This window comes from Sus scrofa, chromosome 3, assembly GCF_054392235.1.
Source record: "Sus scrofa isolate SSC_HxYL_T2T_F1_AM1 chromosome 3, Sscrofa_HxYL_maternal_Yorkshire_Landrace_v2.0, whole genome shotgun sequence".
NCBI classification, from domain to species: Eukaryota; Metazoa; Chordata; class Mammalia; order Artiodactyla; family Suidae; genus Sus; species Sus scrofa.
In genome coordinates this window covers 13454425-13471214 of record NC_139385.1, presented here as the reverse complement: position 1 = coordinate 13471214, position 16790 = coordinate 13454425, and the positions used below count along the sequence as shown (strand labels likewise).

General features: G+C 38.4%; 1 long non-coding RNA gene across 3 annotated transcripts in view; it reads right to left on the bottom strand.

The window, feature by feature from the left end:
* LOC146404399 (uncharacterized) overlaps nt 1-16790 on the bottom strand; it is an 87345-nt gene that overhangs the window by 3868 nt on the left and 66687 nt on the right. For 2 of the 3 annotated variants that reach the window (XR_014840374.1, XR_014840376.1), the window contains one exon: nt 491-640. This is a non-coding gene — a long non-coding RNA (uncharacterized LOC146404399). Of the gene's footprint in view, nt 1-490; nt 641-5851; nt 5969-16790 lie in introns of all 3 variants that reach the window. The other variant, XR_014840375.1, reaches the window with a different exon arrangement.

Genomic DNA, 16790 nt, shown 5'->3' with positions numbered 1-16790 from the left:
CACTTTGCTGCACATGGAAGTTCCCAGACTAGGGTTCAGATCAAATCTACACCTACACCACAGCCACAGCAACGTGGGATTCAAGCCACCTCTGCAACCTACACCACACTTAGGGCAATGCCTGATCTCTAACCCACTGAGCGAGGCCCGTGGATAGAACCTGCATCCTCATGGATGCCAGTCAGGTTCGTTAACCACTGAGCCATGATGGAAACTCCCACATCTTGTGACTTTTTCCTATAAATTGATAAACTATGGAGGATAAGGATTGGGCAGGCAATGGCAGGTGCCCAATGAACGTTAACTGATTTGATGACTTGCCCTTTCTGTATCTGAGTTTAGATTGTGGAGGCTCAGGCTGTTGTTTTTTAATTACAGTATAGAAGGGGATTTTAATTTTTAGATTTTCATACTTCTACTTCAGAAATCCTAAAAGGAAGCATCAAGGGACAGGTGACTTATCGGACACAGTATCAAAATGGGCTCCTACCAAACATTTGTCCTTAAAAATGTGTTGGAAGTACTTCTGAGTTCTTCAGCACCTCTGTCAGTTCTGGAACACAGTAGATGTTTCTCTATGAAGTTATGATTACCCAATGATCTCATTTTTCTTCAACTGCAATTATTCTTTTGAAAGATCCTAAAAAGAGGAAACAACATCTTCATTTGCGATGAAAATTTATTGATGTTCGGAACAAACACATTGTTTCAATTATCCAAATAAAGAATATTGGCCAGTTTTTAGAATGGGCTCATATTATCAGGAATTTTTTCATAAAATTGTTATTTAGATAGCAGGGTAATTGATAAGAAACCAGCTAGCTGAAGAAAATATTTATAATTTAAATTGTTTGTATGTTTTCAATACAATTCTACCATATGTTTGTTTTCCTCCAAAGCTTTATTTCTTCAATTTAAAAGAGGACTATTATATAAATAAAGATATTTATAGCATTGTCATTTGTAATAGGGAAAAAATGGAAAAACAACATAAATGTCCGACATTGAAAGGTAATTAAATAACATAACATGGAAATATGTTAGAATTTTATGGATTTGTTAAAATTATACATATGGTTTTGTGAAGCTATGTACTTGTTATTAATGACAGAACTGAATATATCTTGTGACTACAATTGCTTTTTTAACTTTTTGATAAATTATATATTGTCTATATGAAACTTAGAAGTAACAAAACTACATATATAGTTGCTTTATTTTAGTGGCAATATGTATGGAAATTTATTTTTAAATTGCTTTTCTATATGTTAAATTTCTTAAACAATAAATAAAACTGTTTACGTATAATATCTCTCTTTTTTTTTTTTTGTCTTTTGTTTATTTGGGCTGCACTCACAGCCTCTGGAGGTTCCCAGGCTAGGGGTTGAACTGGAGCTGTAGCTGCTGACCTATGCCAGATCCGAGCCATGTCTGCATCTTTGACCTACACCACAGCTCACGGCAACGCCAGATCCTTAATCCACTGAGCTAGGCCAGGGATCAAACCTACATCCTCATGGATACTAGTCAGGTTCGTTAACCACTGAGTCACGACTAGAACTCCAACTATTTCTTTTCAAATGAGATATTTGTATTAGGGTGATTGACTGCCCTGGTTTGCTTGGAAGCAAAGGGTTTCTCTAGATAAAGGACATTCAAAACTAGGACCATCCTGGGCAAACTGCGGTGGTTGATTGATTGATAGGGGAAGGTGGAAAGAAATTGTCATTTTTCTTCAATTGTCAGGAAATAAACTAGATACTAGCTTGGTCAATAACCAGATATTATTAATATTTAAAATGCTACACTTCCATATTGCAGCTAATCTTGGAAAATTGCACACAAAATCTTAAAGAGACAACCGTCCACTAATTACATATTCACCTGGTATCCATTTCAACAAATGAAATTACTCTCAGCATACATTAATTGACATAATTACTTAAACACCAAAATCAGATTAACCACTATGGCTCAAAGAAAAAAGAAATCATGGCTCCAGCAAATTGCAAAAGGGTTTTTTAAAAAATGCTTGAAAAGGTTGTTCATCTTGTGCACATGTTTTTTCTTTGGTAAGACTTTTATTTTTTCTATTATATATATTTTTAATTTATTTTTTTCCACTGTACAGCATGGGGACCAAGTTACACATGTATACATACTTTTTCCTCCCATTGTCGTTTTGTGATATAAGTATCTAGACATAGTTCTCAATTTTCTAGTATATTTGATTTACAATGTTCCGTCAATTTCTGCTGTACAGCAAAGTGACCCAGTCTCTCTCTCTCTCTCTCTCTCACACACACACACACACACACACACACACACACTTTTTTTTTCACACTATCCTCCATCACATTCCATCACAAGTGACTAGATATAGGTCCCGGTGTTTTACAGCAGATCTCATTGCTTATATATTCCAATTGCAATAGTTTGCATCTACTAACACCAAACTCCGAGTCCATCCCACTTCCTCCCCCTTCCTCTTGGCAATCACAAGTCTGTTCTCCAAGTCCATGCATTCCTTTTCTGTGGAAAGGTTTGTTTGTGCCATATATTAGATTTCAGATATGTGCTATCATATGGTATTTGTTTTTCTCTTTCTTACTTAGTATGAGAGTCTCTAGTTCCATCCGTGTTGCTGTAAATGGCATTATTTTGTTCTTTTTTATGGCTGAGTAGTATTCCGTTCTGTATATATACCAAATCTTCTCAATCCATTCATCTGTTGATGGACATTTAGGTTGTTTCCATGTTTTGGCTATTGTGAATAGGACTGCAATGAACATAGGGGTGCATGTATCTTTTTCAAGGAAAGTTTTGTCAGGATATATGCCCAGGACTGGGATTGCTGCGTCATATTGTAGTTCTATATTTAGTTTTCTGAAGTAGCTCCATACTGTTTTCCATAGTGGTTGTACCAATTTACATTCCTACCAACAGTGTAGAAGGATACCTTTTTCTCCACACCCTTTCTGGCATTTGTTATTTGCTGACTTGTTAATGACAGCAATTCTGACTGGTGTCAGGTGGTACCTCATGGTAGTTTTGATTTACATTTATCTAATAATTAGTGATGTTGAGCATTTTTTCATGTGCCTGTTGGCCATCTGTATATCTTCTTTGGAAAAATATGTTTAGATTTTCTGCCCATTTTTCCAATTGGGTTTATTTATTTATTTATTTATTTTTGCAGTTGAGTTGTGTAAGTTGTTTGCATATTTTGAAATTAAGCCCTTTTTGGTTGCATTATTTGAAACTATTTTCTCCCATTCCATAGGTTGTCTTTTTGTTTTTTTATGGTTTCCTTTGCTGTGCAAAAGCTTGTAAGTTTGACTAGGTAGGTCCCATTGGTTTATTTTTGTTTTTATTTCTATTGCCTTGGGAGACTAACCTAAGAGAACAATTTTTTTTTTTTAATATTTATTACTTTTTTTTTTGTCTTTTGTCTTTTTAGGGCTGCACCTGCAGCATATGGAGGTTCCCAGGCTAGGGGTCTAATTGGAGCTGTAGCTGCCGGCCTACGCCAGAGCCACAGCAACGCCAGATCCGAGCCGCGTCTGCGACCTACACCACAGCTCATGGCAACACTGGATTCTTAATCCACTGAGCGAGGCCAGGGACAGAATCCGCAACCTCTTGGTTCCTAGTCAGATTAGTTTCTGCTGCGCCATGACAGGAACTCCTTCTTTTACTGTTAGTAATTAATTAATTAATTAGTCTTTTGCCAAGAGAACATTCTTAAATAAAGCTAATAAAATACGACTATCTTATATTCACTCATGAGATGGTTATGCGTTCTTAACAGTATATTTTAGCTATGCTGTTGCTTAAAAGTAAGTTGTCCTAATATCTTGTGCTTTGCTAATTGTTCTTGTATTCTCCATTGTGCGTGCTTTAGTGGCAATGCACTCCTGTTGGAAGACAAATTGTATCCACTACTACTATCTATTTTCATAATTAACAATCACCCAGTTATTCTACAAGCCCAACAGCAGCAACAATGACATCTTTGTACTTGCAAAATGCTTACTTTTCAAACTCCTGCCTCTTTTTTTTTCCTAAAACACTGACATCATAGTAAAACATTGTTCTCCCTGCTTTGGGTTCAAATCCTCTGATAAATTAGAGAAACATGAAGATAATGAAAGAAGGCATGTTAGTTTAAGTTTGCAGCACACAAAAAAAGTCTTTGCTCAGACTTCTTTATTTCTCTTGCTTAAATAGATAGAATCTATCATTTCAGGGTCTTACTTTCTCTTGTCTTATACCAGACTATTCTTGATACTTGAAATGTAATTTCTGGCACAATTCACCTTCCATGCTCTGTGTTCCAGATAATGTACTATTATTAGAATACTTTTACTTTCCAGGATCTTTTTTTTTTTTTTCTTTTCCCTTTTTTGGCCATATTTGCAACATAGGGACGTTCCCAGGCCACGGATAGAATCTGAGCTGGAGCTACGACCTACACTACAGCTGCAGCAAGCTGGATCCTTAACCCATTATGCTAGGTCAGGGATCTAACCAGCTCCTCCACAGAGACAAATCAGATTTTTAAGCCACCGCACCACAATGGGAACTCCAACTTTCCAGGATCTTTTATCAAAGCTCATTAACATACTTGATCATGGATATTGCTATTGTTTTTAGTTGTGCTATACAGAATGTTTTTTCTTTATTTCAAAATTTGGTTTGCTTTCCCTATCATTAGTAACTAGTCCCACAATTAGCCTTTTTTTTTTTTTTTTTTTTTTTGCCATTTCTTGGGCCGCTCCTGCGGCATATGGAGGTTCCCAGGCTAGGGGTCCAATCGGAGCTGTAGCTGCCAGCCTATGCCAGAGCCACAGCAACGCGGGATCTGAGCCACATCTGCGACCTACACCACAGCTCAGGGCAACGCCGGATCGTCAACCCACTGAGCCAAGGCAGGGATCGAACCCGCAACCTCATGGTTCCTAGTTGGATTCGTTAACCACTGCGCCACGATGGGAACTCCTAGTCCCACAATTAGTATAGAATTCTGCTTTTGTTGAAAATTAACTCTGATAAATCAGAGGGTGGGGCCCTAAAACCACCCAAAAAAGAGATCGAATGCAACAAATGACCCTTGATTCGCTCCTAGAAATACAAAAATAAATAAATCAACTACATAGGACACCCCTGGGATGACTGGGGAAATATAAAAACAGAGACCATCTTAGATAATAGTATTGAATCAATGTGTGTTTAGGTTGGAGAATGTCCTTTTTCTTAGGAGATATATGCTACCGTGTTTAAGGATGAAGTGTCATGATGTCTGCAATAAATTCTCAAATGGTTCAGCAATGCCTATATATCCAGGCAGGGAGTAGAGAAAGAGAGATAAAAAGGAAGCAAATGTGGCAAAATGTTAACAATTGGTAAATCTAAGTGAAGGGTATATGGCTCTTCATTGAATATTCCTGCACCTTTTCTGAAGGTTTGAAATGTTATAAAATAAAAAGATGAGGAAAACATATTACGTCAAAATCTTGCATTTTCAGGAAAAGACATTCAGAAATTAAAACATTATACTAAAATACTGTCTTCAGGCCTACAAGAAAATGCAAGGGACTCTATATATGTGGGCCCATGTCTGACTGCAAATTTAGGCAGGATCAGCGTAGCAGACCGGCAAGAACTTGCTCTATAGTCTACATTGCTTTGTCCACTTATTTCAGGAAACTTAGGTATATACAGACCTATCATCTTCAGTTTATTCATAATTCTCTATGTTATATATTTTCTATATCATTAGAGATGCTATAGTCAAGTATATCCAATTTATAAATAAGTAAACAGAGGCCCAGAGAGGAATGACATGTACCTTGCCCAGTGTCACACAGCAAACTAGTAACGGAGTTGGATGTAGAATCCAGGAGTTCTGCTTCTTATTAACTATCATAGGCTTCCTCGTTTAGTTATTTCCGTAAAACAATAGCAACTACAATAGACAAATTTAGAATTTGTTAAAAAAAAAAAACACATAAAATAAAAATTTGAAAAAGGAAGTCCTGTTGTGGCTTGGCAGTAATGAACCTGACTAGTATCCATGATGATGTGGGTTCTATCCCTGGCCTCACTCAGTGGGTTAAGGATCCTGTGTTGCCGTAAGCTGTGGTGTAGATCACAGACGTTGCTGTTGTTGTGGAGTATTCCAGCAGCTGCAGCTCTGATTCGGCCCCTAGACTGGGAACCTCTATATGCTGTGGGTGAGGCCCTAAAAAGATAAAAAAAAAAAAAAAAAAAAAAAAGAATTTTCTTAACTGGGAGTTCCCACTGCAGCTCAGCATGTTATAGACCTGATGCTGTGTCTGTGAGGATGCAGGTTCAATCCTTGGCCTCACTACGTTAAGGATTTGGCATTGCCACAAGCTGTGGCGCAGGTTACAGGTGTGGCTAGGATACAGTGTTGCTGTGGCTGTGGTGGAGGCCTGCAGCTCCAGCTCCAATTCGACCGCTCGCCAGGAACTTCCATTTGCTGCAAGTGCGGCCATAAAAAAATAATAATAAATAATTTGATAAATTATTTCAGTTCAACAAAATATTTTTGTTTTGTGGCTAAGAACTGCCCAATCTATCTCTTTTTCTACCAACCCTCTGTAAAAATGAGACTACAGGGTAGAAATGTTCATAGCTCCAAAACCCTAAGCATATAATATTTTTTTGGAAACTAACTAAAGACAAACCTATAATAGGAAATTATTATAGCCAGAAAGCAAAGTTTGTGGCCAAGTGTTTCTTTATGTAAAAGTGGCAGGACAGAAATAACAGACTGATTGACCTACATCAACTGGAAAGAAATGATTCTTTGTTTTCAAAATATTTGAATAAATTTTTTAATTACAGCCTTTGAGATGCGGTTTACTGTCTAATGGAATTTTTAGTTAAATTCTGGATAAAATTTAGTTAAATTCTGGCCAAAAACCTTTTCCTACCACTCTGCTTAATATAAATTATGATGTTTTTATTTCAAGCCCCATAAGCTTTTTTGAGTTACAAATATTCCTTAAGTATTTCTACTCCGGTTTCTAACTTGAAATAAAAAATACCCAGGAGTTGATTTCTGTAGTTATTGTAGTTTTTGCTGTTGAATCTGCACTGAAACTCAAGCATTGCACCTCTTTAAAACCCTTGTTGAATGCACGTCTGTCATTAGTAAGAAGATTCAGGACTGCAGGGAAACACTGACAGTGACATTATGCCTATGAAGAGTGGTACCCAATACCCCCTCTATCTTTCAATCCTCTGTGAAAATGAGACTGCAGAGCAGAAGAAAGGGCAGTAACAACATTATAGCCCAGGTGACCTTAAAAGCAAGTAAACCCTATTATTTGAATGGCGTAATGGATTGGTTTGAGCATTATAAGCCTGGATATGACAGAAGTACACTTTCTGTTATAGCATCAGAGTAAAAACCTTTACAGCATTGCATTTGTCTGCAGCAAATAAAAGGGAAGTGATGTACAATAAGAATGCTGTCTTCCGTGCAACTTTTCTTTCAAAACTATTTCATATTAGAAAATGGAATCTGACATACATTAATTTGCTTCATTACACAGTCTCATTCCTCCAGTCCCTTCAGGTTGCTTCTTTTTTTTTTTTTTTTTTTTTTTTTTTTTTTGGCTGTCCTGAGGCACGTGGAGCTCCCAGGCCAGGGATCAGATCCAAGGCACAGCCACTAACTAAGCCAAAGCTCCAGCAATGCCAGATCCTTAACCCACTGTGCCGGGCAGGAGATTGAACCCGGGTCCCAGAGCTCCCAAGATGCCTCTGATCCCACTGTGCCACAGCGGGAGCACCAGGCTGCTTCTATTTTGTGTGAAGTGCCTTACAAACGCTTTCTTGCCCTTGGTAATGAAGGTCCTGGCTTTTTCCTCTTGAGGTATTGTGACCACCTTCTCTGCAAAACATGAACATATGTGATATATGAACAGTGTATGTATTTCCTTCCTTAAGTAGTATCCTAGCATAGCTTAATTGTTCCTAGCTGAAAGGATGAAACTTAACCTTTAGGCATAAAGTACCATGGATGGAAATACCTTCCACCTGATGCCAATCTACAAATTCTTACTCTTCCTGGGAAAAATTAGTCATTTAGGCATATGTATGGCACCAGAATCCCAAGGCAATGAAAAGGACTTTTTTGGCTATATTAAAAATAATTTTATTCACCCTCAGCTAGGCAAACCTAGAGGAAGATTAAGAGATAAGTTGCCCACATTTATCATCATACTTTCAATCAATACACTCACTAGACATTTCCCCTGACACTCTATTAAACCAACCCCCTCTACTAGGAAGACAAAACTCTTTAAATAGAAATAAGGAGACAGTGATGAACAGCAATATTATCCTGCCTACAATTTAAGTTCCCAGGACTTTGGTAAACTTTTGAATCCTCCCTGCTCTGGACGTAAAATTGCATTTCCCTGTTCTCTGGGGAAGATAATTTGGATGACTTGCTGTCTCACTGGAGTTTTATATCATAGTGCAAAAGAAGGACTCCTGTACTTACAGAATGAGTAGCCTACAATGGTCTCAGATTACCATCAATATGGGCAATATGACCTTATGAAGTAAGGAATTAGGTTGCAGCTGAGGTCCAGCTTCATGATTCCAGACCACTGACTTGAATATGCATGGATATGTTGAAGGGTCCTGACGTCAAGGGTAGTATATTAATCAGGGTTCTCCAGAGAAACAGAACCAATAGGAGAACCACTGCATATGTACATCCACTTCTACGTACCCAAAGTGGCCCACTAGGCACTCAAATTCATATGCATATGGGTAAAGAGATGTAGTATGAGGAATTGGCTCATGCAATTATGGAGGCTGAGAAATCCCACAATCCCCCATTTAGAAGCCTGAGACCTAGGAAAGCCAGTGGCATAGCTGCAGTCTGAGTCTGAAGGCCTAAGAACCAGAGGATTAATGCAGTGAGTTCCATTCCAAGTCTGAAGGCCTGAGCACCAAGAGGGCCAATGATGTAAGTCCTGGTCCAAGCGCAGGAGACGACTAATGTCCCAGCTCAGCAGTCAAGCCCTCAGTAGACTGAACGGTGCCCATCCGCACCGGGAAGGGCCATCTGCTATACTCAGCCTCTGGATTCCAATGCTAACCTCATTCGGAAACACCCTCACAGAATACCCAGAAATAATCTTTACCAAATATTGAGCACCCCATATCCCAGTCAAATTAACACATAAAATTAACCATCCCAGCTAGGAAACTAATATATATTGACAGTGCCAGGCACTGTTCAATGTGCCGTAACATAATTATCAATTCCACATAACTAGAAGTTTCGGGGGCGTATGGACCATGTCTCTGTTGCTGAGCATTACATTCCTAGCTCCAGCCTAGCTCATAAGCTCAGAGTGAATGTTTATCAAACGAAGAGATGAATGAAAGAACTTCGTGGAATTCTTAAAACAACCCCGTCAGGTAGTCAAGGTATCGCATATCCTCATTTTACAGATGCAGAAACTGGGGCTCAATGAGTGGGAAAAGATTGTCATTTCATTAGAACTTTGAAGAAATGTTTCCTAGATAGCTAAGCATCTTACCAAATCACAAGACTCAAGCAGGATTCCTACTAACAAAAAACATTTTAAACACTAGGACAAGCCCATGAAATTCAACATCCTGACTCTTGTTCAGTAAGCTGCCCACCCTCGCCCCAGCCCCAAACACAACCCTCTATTTTTTCTCTGTATGGGGTGAGAGAATAGCTTTCTATTTTAAAGCAAAAGACTCAAGACATTTCCTTTATATTTCACTCAACACAATCACATCAGATGTGAGGATCATGTAAAACATCTTTCAGGGAATTCCGCTGTGGCTCAGTGGGCTAAGAACCCAACGGTACCCATGAGGATGCGGGTTCGATCCCTGGCCTCAATCGGTGGGTTAAGGCTCTGGTGTTGCCTTGAGCTGTGGTGTAGGTTGCAGATGAGGCTCAGATCCCACGTGGCTGTGGTTGTGACACATAGGCTGGCAGCTGCAACTGATTCCACCCCTAGCCTGGGAACTTCATTATACTGCAAGTGCAGCCCTAAAAAGACCAAAACAAAAAACAAAAAAACAAAATTTTCAAAAAGTTAACTGTACTATGTGACAGTGTTGTGTTTGCCCTAACACTTTTTAATGAGCTGGAAGCTATTACTTATCCCATTTTACATGTAAGGAAAGCACAAGCAATGGGCGATAAAGTAATTTAAAGCAGTGAGTAGAATCTGGAATTCTTCAATCCCAGTATTTCCCACTGTATCATAATGACCTGCTAGTCTATTTCCCTAGAAGTCTTGACTGAGCCTCAGTGACTGTGGAATTATTTTGTCTGACTCATACAATGTTATTAAATTTGGCAAATTAAAACTCAAGAGATATCCTATGCTGATATGAATTTTTAACTACTTTTACAAACACCAGGATTTCCCTGGTGATGCGGTGGGTTAAGGATCTGACATTGTCACTGCAGTGGCTCAGGTCGCTGCTGTGATGTGGGTTTGAAGCAGCCTAAAAAAAAAACAACCAGAAATCTGGGAATGCCAAGTAGACTCCTGTGACCACATCGTCTTCCTTTTACATTGTGCTAAAGTATACATAGCCAAAAAATGACCACTTTAACCATTTTTAGCTATACAATTCAGTGACATCCATAATGTTGTGTACCTTTCATCATTATCCATTTCCAAAACTCATGCGTCAGCCCAGACACAAAGTCTGTACCCATTAAACATTACCTCCTCATTCCCTCTCCTCCCCACAGCTCTTGGTAACCTCTATTCCACTTTCTGTCTCTATTTATTTGCCTATTATAGGTACTTCATATAGATGAAATCAAACATGTTTACCCTTTTGGGTCTAGCTTCTCTGACTTAGGACAATGTTTTTAAGGTCTATCCACGATGTACCTCTATCAGAATTTCATTCCTTTTTAAGACTGAAAAATAGCCTATTGGATGTTTGCAGTACATTTGGTCTCTCCATTCATCTGTTGATGGATACTTAGGTTGTTTCCACCTTTTGGCTACTCTGAATAATGCTGCTATGAACATTGGTGTACCAGTATCCAAGCTTCTGCTTTCAATTCTTTTGGTTTACACCTGGAAATGGAGTTACTGAATCGTCTGGTAATTCTTTGTCTTCCAGTAGGGAATATGGGTGGAAATATTTTAAATTTTTGAATGGTTAAAAACCTCTTTATATTATCCTCACATCTGATTGGTATTTACCTGGGAACAAAATACTGGGTTGAAAACATTTCCCTTCAGGATATTGAGGCATTGCTTGATTTGCTCTCAGCTTCCACTTTCGTTATAGAGAAGCCTAACGCCGTTGGGATTTCCAATCCATTATATAGGATCTGGTTTTTCTCCCCTGTAAAGTTTTTTTTTTCAGACTTTTTTTTTCTTTGAGGGCTGCACCCATGGCATATGGAAGTTCCCAGGTTAAGGGTCAAATCAGAGCTACAATTGCCAGCCTAGGCCACAGCCACAGCAACACTAATCCAAGCCTCATTTGCAACCTACGCCACAGCTTGGGGCAATGCCCAGATCCTTAATGCACTGAGTGAAGCCAGGGATTGAACCACATCCTCATGGATACTAATCAGGTTCTTAACCCACCAAGCCACAAAAGGAACTCCTTTAGACTTTTTAAAAATTACTTTAAATAATAAAAAAAAAAGCAGTTTCAGGTTAATAGCAAAATTAAGGAGAAGGTACAGTAATTTCTTGTGTATCTCTTTACATAAGCATTCCCCTATTATCAACATCCCCACCAGAGTGGTATATTTGTTACAACTGATGAAACTACATTGGCACATCATAATCAGCCAAGGTCCAATAGGATTCACTTTTCGGGTTGTACATTCAAATGTATAGCGATATGTATCCATCATTATGGTATCATGTGGAGTATTTTCGCTACCCTGAAATTCCTCTCTGCTCTGCTGTTTGTTTTCCCTTCCCTCTTTCCTCCAACCCTGGCAACCAGTGATTTTACAAATGAAACCTCCTGAATTGCTCCTCTTACGGTCTATCTTTTCTCTCGTATCTTCTCTTTGTCTTAACTTCCTGGGAGATTTTTTCAACTCTGTCTTCAAACTCTTCCACTAAACTTGCTTCCCAACTTTCAATTTCCAAGAACTACTGTTCTCTGTCCCATTCTTATGGCATCTCCTTCTTATTTTGTGCATGTGTTGTATTGGTTCCTCTCTCCAACACTTTCCTTAGTCGTTGTTTTCTTTCTATGCTCTTGGAATCTTTTTATTTCCCTTTCCTTATCCCCTTCCCTATACCCCAATCTGCACTGTTTGGTCTCTGTTTTTCATACTGGAGGTTTTCCTCCTATGTGGTTCTTTGACTGTCTGTTCATATTAAAGAATAGGGCAGTAATGATCTCGTTGGAATTTCCAGGCTCCAGAGGAGATTGGTGCCTGGAGAGCTTCATCACAAGGTGATGAGTCTTCAACTGGCTTTGTCACCAGCACCTATAAATGCTGGTGCCTGTAGATCTTTTCTTCTGGGGCTGTTTAACTTCTGCAGAGAAGAAGCCCTTCCCTAGGGTGACTGTGGGGAGAAGAGAGGTGTAAGTTTGACTACTAGCATCCTAAACACTTATCTAGATGAAGGTTGCAAGGATCCAGACCTACTGGTGGTTTCAGAGCACCACACAATTACTAAGCTTAGTAAGAGTTGATAGGACTTTTTTTTTTTTTTTTAATCTTTTTCTCAGTATATATTCTTACTCAGCATGGAAAATTTCAGAAGCTAAAATATTTTTTAAACAGGGGAACAGGTTGGCCTTTTGTCACAATGAAGCAAAATATTCCTAAAAAAAAAAAAGGCTGCTTTTCCTGAAGTTTGCCAGTTTGGATGTTTTTCATGCCCCAGAAACTGCTGGTAACAGCCCAGCATGGTAGGGGGAATAAGAAAGCCTGCATCTGTCTGTGCATGTTGAAACTCTGAAGCTCAGCCAAGACATGAAGTCATTTTAGGGTCTATAAGATGGAAGGAAAAGCTTTGAACAACACTAAATTGTAACAGATGAACTGGATTCCAACCAAAAATACAGATATCTCGACAATATTGTGTTCACAAACAAATGTCTACCCTATTGTTCTGAGAGGTTAGAGAAATGCAGATGGTGGCTGAGGTTACACTTGCTACTGCCAACCACAATATATGTTCCAGAAAACAAAAGGAATGGGTGTTGGAAGGGCAGCAAGAAAGCAGAGCTATCTAAACACACCTGCAACCAAGTAATTACTCAGCAATGGGAAAATATTGCCTATACAGTATAGTCCAAATCAAAAAGAACTTGGATCTTGATTTATGTATCATAATACAACTGAAAATGAGAGATACAATTTTTTTTTTATCAAAGTTAGAGCAACATTTTTTAAGTATTTAAGATTTTGGAAAATTCCTCAAACCTTATGTTTTGTCCTTTAAATTTTAAAGACTGAGTTTCTAGAGAGGGAAATTTGACCCGGGTATGCTTAGGAAAAGTAGAATATTTAGATGCTCACTATTCTCTTTTGGGTTACTCCAAACTCCTATATAAATGTAAATATAATTATATATATTATATGTATAAAATATACTTTATATACATATTATACTTGTGGCAAATGGAAGTTCCTGAGCCAGGGATCGAATACAAGCTGCAGCTATGACCTACACCACAGGTGTGGCAATACCAGACCCTTAACCCACTGTGCTGGGTGGTGATCGAACCTGTGCCTCAGCAGAAACCCTAGCCATGTCAGAGACAATGCCAGATCCTTTACCTGCTGCACTACAGCAGAAACTCCAACTCCAGCATTTTTTAAAGATAAGAAAAATGCTCCAATCTGAGCCTTTTATTCTAAGGTGGTCCAGGTGGTTTAAACAGTGTTTAATCACAGTCGTATTCTTTTGAGACACATGGCCCATTTAACTTCCAAAAAACTGTTGGCACAGGATTTGCATGCCATCTTCTCTTCAGATCACTGAAAGACAGTTTGCTGGAAATTTATCTTCAGTTAATAATTAAAGACACACACAAACATTTATGCACAAGGAATGAAAATAGCGAAAAAAAATAGAGGCTACCTAAATATCCAACTGTTAGGGACTGGAACTGGGGGTTCAACTTCACTTAGAAAAAGAAAAAAAACATAGCCTGTCAGCTTGCTAGAGTTTGACTTATTGTGTTTATATGTTTACTGCCTATATGTAATAAGTTTAAATGACAGTATAAAAGCACATAAAAATGTCTGAGAGTAAAGTGAAAATCCAGTTGACCTTGGTTGTCTGGTTTACATGATGCCAACAATCTGAGATTGTTGGACAATATATATTGTATTGTCATAGAAAGCATATAACATACATACTGGAAAGTACACAGATCTTAAATGTACAGCTAGATGAACTTTTATGCATGGATATATATGCGCATAATCACCATCTAATCTGATGTACAATATTTCTAGCATCCAAGGAGAATTCCTCCTGCCATGGATCTCCTCAATCAAATCCCATTCCAAGTCCTGCCCCAGGGAAGCTCAATTCTGACTATCCAGTGTGTTTTAAAAAAACATTGGCTGGACAGCTAGATTTCTCCAGTTCTAAGAAAGCTTGGTACCAAAATACTGGGGCTTAATGTTTCATTTTTCTTCTGTATTGTTCAGTCCCAGTACTACACCCATGGTGGGAATCAATTTCTTTCCTGGCACTTTCTCTGTCAGTTTTTGTAATTTTCCGCAAAGGATGAGGAAAACAAAAATTTCTCCTCCTGTCCTTTTATCTGTTGGGAACAACTGATAGATCTCTTCACCTGCTCTAATTTCTCTTTTAAGGGGCAGAAAAGAATCACAAAAGGGACTATTAACACCACACAACAAAGGGCTTAATTAACAACCTCTTAGATGACTTCAAAGGAGTGCAGACTATGTTTTTAAGAAATAACATGGAATACATAGTTGGTAATATAAAAAGTCTTAAAAATACTCATGGCTTTTGGCCCAGCTATTCTATATCTAAAAATGTATTCTGAAGAATATTTAAAGATGTGTGCAAAGATTCACCTACAGGGAGTGAGAAGTTGGAAATGAACTAAATGCCCTCATTTGGGAGAATGTTTAAATAAATCATAGTAGGTTCATAAGTGGAATACCATGCAGTTCTTAGGAACGAAGCTCTTTAAGTAAATTTATAAGCAGAGAACCTCGGTCAGGACATGTTAAATGTGAAAAGCAAATCACAAAAAGTGGATACAGTAATATCCCATTTTTGTCAGTAAAAGGCTCTGGGCTCTACCACTCAGTCTGTGAGATCTAGATTAGTTACTAAATATCTCCAAGCCTCAGAGTAAATTATTTTACATTTATAGGTAAAGACCATGATAGCAAAAATCAGAGTGTCATTATGAAGATTACATCACATCTGACACGTTTAGTCACTTTGTTAGCTATGATTAACGCCAATTTATTAGTATGAATTCTATATTATTAGTATATTAACATACTAACATATACAGATTTTCCTCGACTTACAATGGGATTGTGACCCAGTAAACCCACTGTAAGTTGAAAATACTGTAAGTAAAAAAATGCACTTAATATACCTAACCTACCAAACATGCTGGCTCAGCCTAGCCTAACTTAAAACATGCCCAGAAGACTTCCCTGGTGGCCAGTGGGTTCAGGATCCTGCATTGCCACTGCTGTGGCTTGGGTTTGATCCTTGGCCTGGGAACTTCTGCCTGCCTCAGGCACAGCTGCACAAAAAGAAATGTTCTCAGAACACTTACATCAGCCTGCAGTTGGGAAAAAATCATCTAACACAAAGTCTGTTTTATAATAAAGTGTTGAATATTTCATGTAGTTTATTGAATACTGCACTGAAAGTGAAAAACAGAATGGCTATGTGGGTACAGAATGGTTGTAAAGTCAGTTGTTCACCCTCAAGATCACGTGGCTTGCTGCCACTGCCCTGCATCACAAGTGGTGTAAGACTGCATGTCACCAACCCAGGAGAAGATCAGAATCTGAAATAGGGTTTTTACTAAATGCACATCACCTTTGCACCGCCGTAAAGGTGACAAGTGGTTAAGTTGAACTGTTGTGATTCAGGGACTATCTGTACTTAAATCTGGAGTTCCGAACAGTGCAGGATCCTGAACCCACTGTGCCTCGCTGGGGATTGAACCGGAGTTCCAACACTCCAGAGACACCATTGATCTTGTTGCACCACAGTGGGAACTCCTGTATTTACATCTTAATGATTAATCATTAACACAATAATTGCATGTTATTTATGTAATTTCCATGTTCAACCTTTTTTTTTTTTTTTTTTTTGGCCAAGGCTGCAGCATGTGGAAGTTCCTGGGACTGAACCCATGCCACAGCAGCGACCCAAGCCGCTGCAGTGACAACTATCAGATCATTAACCAGCTGCGCCACAAGAGAACTCCCTCCATGCTTAAATTTTTTAAATGATATTTAAATATTTTCTCCCTATAATGGCAGAAATAGTGCCTGTGAAGCCCTAATCCATTTATTCTCTTTCTTCTCACCTACCATATCTATAAATTTTGGATTATTTCAGCCGGTCGATAAGTTTTTGTTTTGTTTTGTTTTTTTTAAAGAAGATCTTTTTTTTTAAATTTTTTTATTTATTTATTTTTGTCTTTTTGCCATTTCTTGGGCTGCTCTCGCATGGCACATGGAGGTTTCCAGGCTAAGGGTCTAATCGGAGCTGTAGCCACTG